We start from the raw sequence: 7,142 nt of genomic DNA on the forward strand, positions 1-7,142 counted from the left end.
TGACTCATTTGGCACGGAATACCTCATATATATTATCGCGTACAAAAATCTTCATGGCCACGGCCATGGCAGCGCCTTTAAGGTCATGAGGGCCATAAGGGTCACCAGGTACAACAAGGTTACGAGGGTCAAACTCCCTTACTTGATTATTTGATTATAAGTCTATTTGATATTACAAGGAGGGGTAACGGAGGTGACCTGTGTACCCCTGCGGCCCCCTGAGATTTTTAAGATCATAAGGGCCATCAGGGTCACAAAGTACAACATGGTTACGAGGGTCAAACCCCCTTACTTGATTATTTAATTATAAGTTTTTTTTTTCATGGCAATGCCATGGCAACGTCCCTCAAAAGCGCCATGGCAACTCCATGGCACCTTTGCAAACGGCCATGGAAAACGGCCATGGCAACCAGCCATGGAAACGTCTCTCAGCAGCGCCATGGCATCGCCATGGCATCGCCATGGCAAAGGCCATGGCAAGCGGCCTAAAGACCATGGCCACGGCTATGGCGTTACCATGGCCGTAGCCATGAATATTGTTGTACGTGAGAGAAGGTCTTATATGCTTTTCATTGAGAAGGAACCGTTCTTGTTCGAGTCGTTTACTGAAAAATCAATGCACATCGATATGATCGTGTCATGAAGAGGTTAAACTGAATGAACCTGAACTCAACACCAAGAGCATCAACATGTTCCACAAAATGGCGGCGTCAAAAATTCCGTAACCTTATTCATCGATGTCGATTAGAGGATGATAAGAAGGAATTTTTATAATAGATAATATTTGAAGACAAAATATGATATATCGTAAAATATGCGCCAATTACAAGAAAATTAAGTCTTACTGGCGTTGACCAGAGGAGAACAGCATTAGTAGGAGAATAAAAAATTGAGCTGGCCGGGTGTCAGAATTTCAAGAAGGCAAAAAGAAAGAGCAAATTAAATCTCAGATGAATGTTATGATGATATACTTACAGTTTTTACAGTTGATTATATCTTTCGTCTTCTAACGATGTTCACAATATATTCACACTAAGTCAATTGTCAAATTTTGATTCCCAAACGCCACACGGAAGTTAAACACCGCGTGACCGCTTACACTGGACGCACCGTAGGTAGCACAGCAGAACCTGCTTCGGATATCCTCGATCGGATGATTAATACCGTTGTCGCGAGAGCACACTCTCATTCCAGCTCTCATGGTGTAAATCAAGTTTGTAATGTCCGAAATTTTGTACTGGAAACTTTAAGGCTAGAATAATTTTAGGTGAAATAATTAAGGACCAAACCAACAATTGTAAACTAAATTGAGTGCATTTCATCACTTGAAATCGATTAAAAAGTCCAAAGACATTGAAATCGAGTTGAAGTGATGAAATGGCACACTCAGCATGCCCCAATTACCCAATACTAAGATTCGCACGCAAAGGAATGATTGAAAACCGATTAATTGAAACCCCAAAAACCGAATGAACTACTTCCCCATAAACATCAAAAGAGTGGGAAAAGTCATACGATATTTTCCACCAATTAAAAAGGGACTCGTTGCAGCCCATCTGACAAGTGACCCCAAAATTCATATAAAAATGTCAGAAAAACCAAAATTAAGCAGTCTTGAAGCGGCGACGGAGCAGTAACAATTCAGGTGGAAATAGTTCATTTAATCGGTCCGGTTTTTCAATCCTTCCTTCGATTACACGGGATAGTACTGAATTAATAGTAAGTTACGAACAATTGAAATTATCCGGGAATAAAATTTCTTTAACCGAGTGATGACTTTTCTTGCAAATAAGGAATTCGTTTATTGTGACGCGTTGTGGACAGTCCCAACCAAACTCTTAAAATCTTCAAATTCAACTGCCAAAAATTCATTAAAAAGAGTAGAAGAAAGTGTTTCCGTGAAAGTATCCATAATAGCCTTTAGCGCGACTAATTGCTGGTGAGGAAATTACGGATTTACCCAGGGATCTACAAACATCGAATAATTTATAAATAACAGACCGAATTGTGAGTAACAAAAATTTGTAAACCCAAATTTGAATCCTGCACAGCATTCCAGGGATAGGAATTTTAGCTACAGAGATTACTGTAAAATCACGCTTATGTTTTTGTAAACCGAATAGTTATACAAAATATATTTAAATTCAAATTTGATTCCTAGTACAACTCCAAATTTCTTGATTAGAAATTAGTCTCAACTCAAGCCCTATCCCTAAATCAAACCCTTTTTCCCTTATATTTTTAAAAAAAAGGTAAGAGTATACAACTTTGCGTCGTCCAATAATTATAAAATTCAATAATTTTAGCTTTGATTTTAATGTGACAATTAAAGCGTATCCATTCGACGCTAAAATCCTTCTCTAGACATAACAAGTTACATTGCTGTGAATAAGTATCATTCGATATATTACATGGATTCCGAGTGTTATACGTCACAAACCCATCTATCCCTCACCGAACTCCGACAAAAAAATACTTGAAATATTCATTAAATTAAGGCTATTTATAGAAAATAATAGATTATGTCATCAGGCGATAAAAGTATTATTTGGCGAATGTAGCTTGATAATCCGAGCCGAAGGCGAGGTTTATAATCACATTCGCCAGAAAATGCTTTTATCGCCGTATGACATATTGTATTTTAGGTCGTCAGGCCCGAAAAACACGATCTAATCGAGCAAAGCGATGATACGATTCAATTGCTGTTAACGAGGCTTTTCAACTATTCACACCATTCGTTAACTATCAACGAATGGTGTTAATAGTTGAGAAGCCTCGTTAACAGCAACTGAATCGGTCTATCGGTGCACGTAAAATCGGATTTTTTTCGAAATTTTTTTTCTTTTGAATAAAGCACAACAAAATTTGCTAATGGAAATGGGCGATGATCAAATAATATGACAAGGGAATGGCCCTCTTTCCTCCCTCGGTTCAGTTTCAGTCATTTTCAGTTCAGTTTCTCTTATTCTGAATATCAAAGTATATCAAAGTATCTTGTAGTAAAATGTCATCAGCATATGTAGCTGATCGCATGAAAAGGACTCGCTTTTTTCATTCGAGTTTCTCATTTCAACCGATGGGAAATGATTTTTCCTGTCTTCTGTAGCGCCATCGTTCTTTATGTTATCAAGCTAGCTCTTTTCATGTCTCTTCAAGATTATATTTACTTCGTTTATACTAGTTTCTGTCAAAGCATTGTTCATCAAATCTAGTCTCATTAATTGATCGCTCCTAAATCTTGATCATCTCAAAATGGACCTTGAATTATTTTTATTGTTTTCCATTTAGTTAATCTTGTAGTACGAATAAGCGAGAAAATGTAGGACTATTCGGCGATGAATCGGCTGATATCATTCACCCGCTGCAGTCACAAGCACGTGAATCTGTAGGTCAAACAGGACATGCAATCAACAATGCACCGATTCATCAGGAAAAAGCCCCAGAGATTTTGGAAAAAGGAATGAACGATGTAGGAGAAGTAAGTATTGCAAGCAGTTCTACAGATTGTTATATGTCTAGAATAACTTTCAACTCATTAGCATGTAATAACACGGCAGAGATATATCTGCCTCCTAGACAACGAGTCTCTTCTATTACTGAGACTGATATTCAACGAGGTTTGCATGGACTTGATGAAGGAGTTGTCAGTTTTGATATCGACACGGATATCAGTGTACCTCCAACAATGGAGAGTTCCCACATCTATATTAACAGCGTTGGGCAACAACTGCAGGGTCCGTCGATCTTGAACGTTGTTCCTGAAAGAGCAAATAGTTCTCCAAAATTTCTTAGAACTGAAAGGAATAGGACGATGCTCCTCACAACTCCTTGCATGCATGCTCCTCATGTAGTACCCTCCTTAACTGCTCCCCAAACAAACATAGTTAATGTAACGCATGGATCTATGGGGAATAATTGATTATTTCATAATAGTAATGTATTGATACCGACGAAGAATTATAGTAGATTGTATACTAATAGCGCACGCAAATATAAACGGAAAAATATTATTCCTCCACAAACAGATGATAATACTGGGAAGAGTGTTGATCTGGACTGCATGACGTTAGGCCCAATGACTAGTTCAAACAAGCATACCACCAATGAATCTGTTAGCAATAGCTCAGAAAATTCTGTTTTTCTTGCTGAAAATCTTGCTGATTCATCAACTACTGAAATGGGCGAAGGCCAATTTAGCTCCGATGCACTGGATTTTGAATCTCAACCGTCTCATGATAACACTGATTTATCACGACCTAAATGCATAAATCCTGAAAAATTTCATAATACTAATGATGATGATATCGATACATTAGGAGTCAGTGAAGATGAATTAAATGATTCATCGCCTAATCCTGGCAATAGCAAACCTCAATTCGAAGGGAGTTTTGAAGAGGCACAGGTGGATGGATGTCGAATTGTAGATTTAAGTTACTTGTTTAAAAGCCTACATGAAAAATTCGACTGTCATAAGAAATGCAGCAGTTCTTTCAACTATTTATATATTTATAAAGTCATAGATAGAGGCTGCGAATGTTATTGCATTTTATATGTTTAAAGTATCAATCCAAAAATAAAATTTGGACAAATCCACAAGTTCCGGCGAATAAATATCCACTCGCGGAAAGTGCCGTATACATGGGACATTGACAAATGGCAGAAAATATTCAATTCTTCAAAAAGTACTTATAAGCGTGAGCATACCTTTTGTGTCGCGCAATATTTATCGGAACAACCGTATGAAGTTACTGTAAAAAAATAAGGCTATTTGCGAAGAAGAGTTTCTTCAGGCAGGGAGACGAAAACGTTAAATAGCAATTACTGAAGGTTGTGTACTGCATGGTAAATATCCTTACACTACAGTCATTGGCGATAGTGTATGGAGCAAACGATCATACGGCAAGCATGGCAGACATCATGCACTTTCAGGCACAGCTGTATTTATTGACGTTTATACCAGACGACTTTTGTTCGTGGGTGTCCGAAATAAGTAGTATGTGCAATCGGTATAAGACCCTTGCAGAAGAAGTACCCGAATATGAGTGCTACAAGAAGGGGTTATAATCAAACCACAACTGCTATGGAGCCTGATATAATACTCGAAGACCTTACCAAAAGTATGGAAACACATGGATTGAATTATAAAACATACATTGGCGATGGCAATAGTAGTGTGTACGATACTGTTGCCAATAGTCATGTGTATGAAAAGTATGATGTTTCCATTGACAAAACTGAATGTATTAATCACCTATATCGATCTCTTAGGACGAAGATTGAAGAAATTTCACAAATGAAAGCTGCCAAACCATTGACAAGAGGAGCCATTGGTAATTTAAGGAAATCTGTATGCGAAAGTGCGTTGCCAATGCGACGTTATGTAGAGAGTCGAATAGTTTATTACCAGAACAGTGATGTCAATGTAAGTGATAAAATATCTGGACTAGTTCAAGACATTTCCAATATGATTGGTCATTTCTTCGGTGATCATTCATGTTGCAAGTCATCCTTCGACGATTGTGATATATATGAAACATCACTGGACAACTTGGAGAAGTTGGATTCTACGCCGAATTCGTGGAGGCAGTGAGTCGATTAGTTGAAAATGCTCCTCGCTTACTAGAGCATGAAGATAACAATCCTGCTGAGTGGTATAATTCAATTCAGAAAAAACAAAATGGAAGGAAAAGAATTAATTACTCCAAACGTGACAGTTACCTAGCACGGGCATATGTTGCAGCTGTACATTTCAATACGCAAGAAGCTTTAAGTAGACTGTGTCATTATAGGGGCTTTCCAATCCCTAAAACAGTCTCAAAAATGGAAGCCAGTCGAAAAGCGCAAAATGAGAGAACCGCAGCCTACATGGAGAGAACCAGGAGAAAACATACATACAAACAGGGGACTGATAAACATTACGGTGTAAACTGTAATAAGCCTGATCTCGCACAGAATATGTATGATCGACTTGTTCAATAACATTTTCTGAAATTGAGAGAACGAAAACTGAAAGCGGATGACATCCAAAAGCAAACTACTGACCAGTACAGATCTGAGAGGTGGAAAGAATATCGTACTTGTACGATTATGGCTTCGAAATTTGGACGAATTTGTCATATGCGTGAGTGGATATCTTGTCACAATGTTGTTTGCGAAAGTCATGATCCTCGAAATGTGGATACACCATGGACTCGCTACAGGATCGAACATGAAGCGGAGGCAATCGCGGATCTAGTAAGAGCTTTAGGTAAAGAAATTAGGCCTTCCGGATTGTTGATTGATGATAAACTTCCATATTTGGGAGCGACTCCCGATGGTCTCATCGACGCAGATGGTATTGTTGAGGTGAAATGTCTCTCTTTAGCTGGTTCGTACACTCCGGATGGAGCAATAACAGAATTCTCCATCTATTGTCGTATTTTCAATATAAAAAAAAGCAAAAAAGGGAAAAAATGAAAACGTTCGGCAATGTGAGACAATGAATACAACCCATAATTACGAATATCAAGTCCAAGGACAATTGCATGTTACTCAGCGACAATATCGCCTATTTTCCATTTGGACACAGCGTGGATTTAAATACGTCACGGTGGACAAAGATGATAACTTTTGGTTGACTAAAATGGAAGGGAAATTGGAAAAATATGACATGAAATATCTATTGCCTGAAATCATCGACAGTAGGAAGAATCGAGCTAAAGCTTGTAACGAACATGTGGGGATGTTCGTTAGGAACATTAAAACGATCTGGAAACAGCGAGACTCCTACAACGTTGAATTAAAATCCGTGAGTAAGAATCCAAGAGCGAGAGAGTGTGAGTTCCTTATCCACTTCCGAGTGGCTTATTACCGGACGGAATTATCGGTTCCGTTTATTGATAAAGACTAGTAATTACGCGTCTTTGAGGGCCCAGAAAAATTATCGTGAAGAAGGGCCAAAATTATAGAGTCATCCGGTTCTTTTTATGGGGTTCACCCGATAAAAAGAACCGGAAAAAAGAAAATCTCAAATAGAATTAAAATTTAGAGAGGAAAAATTCCGATTCGCCCAGCCGGGATTCGAACCCGGGTCTCCCAGTTACGCGCCGGGCACTCTTGCCGACTAAGCTACCGGGAACCACGGAAATTCTCACTCCAAATTC

This window comes from Diachasma alloeum, unplaced genomic scaffold (assembly GCF_001412515.2).
Source record: "Diachasma alloeum isolate Michigan unplaced genomic scaffold, Dall2.0 Dall_scaffold_00405, whole genome shotgun sequence".
In the NCBI taxonomy this organism is placed as follows: Eukaryota; Metazoa; Arthropoda; class Insecta; order Hymenoptera; family Braconidae; genus Diachasma; species Diachasma alloeum.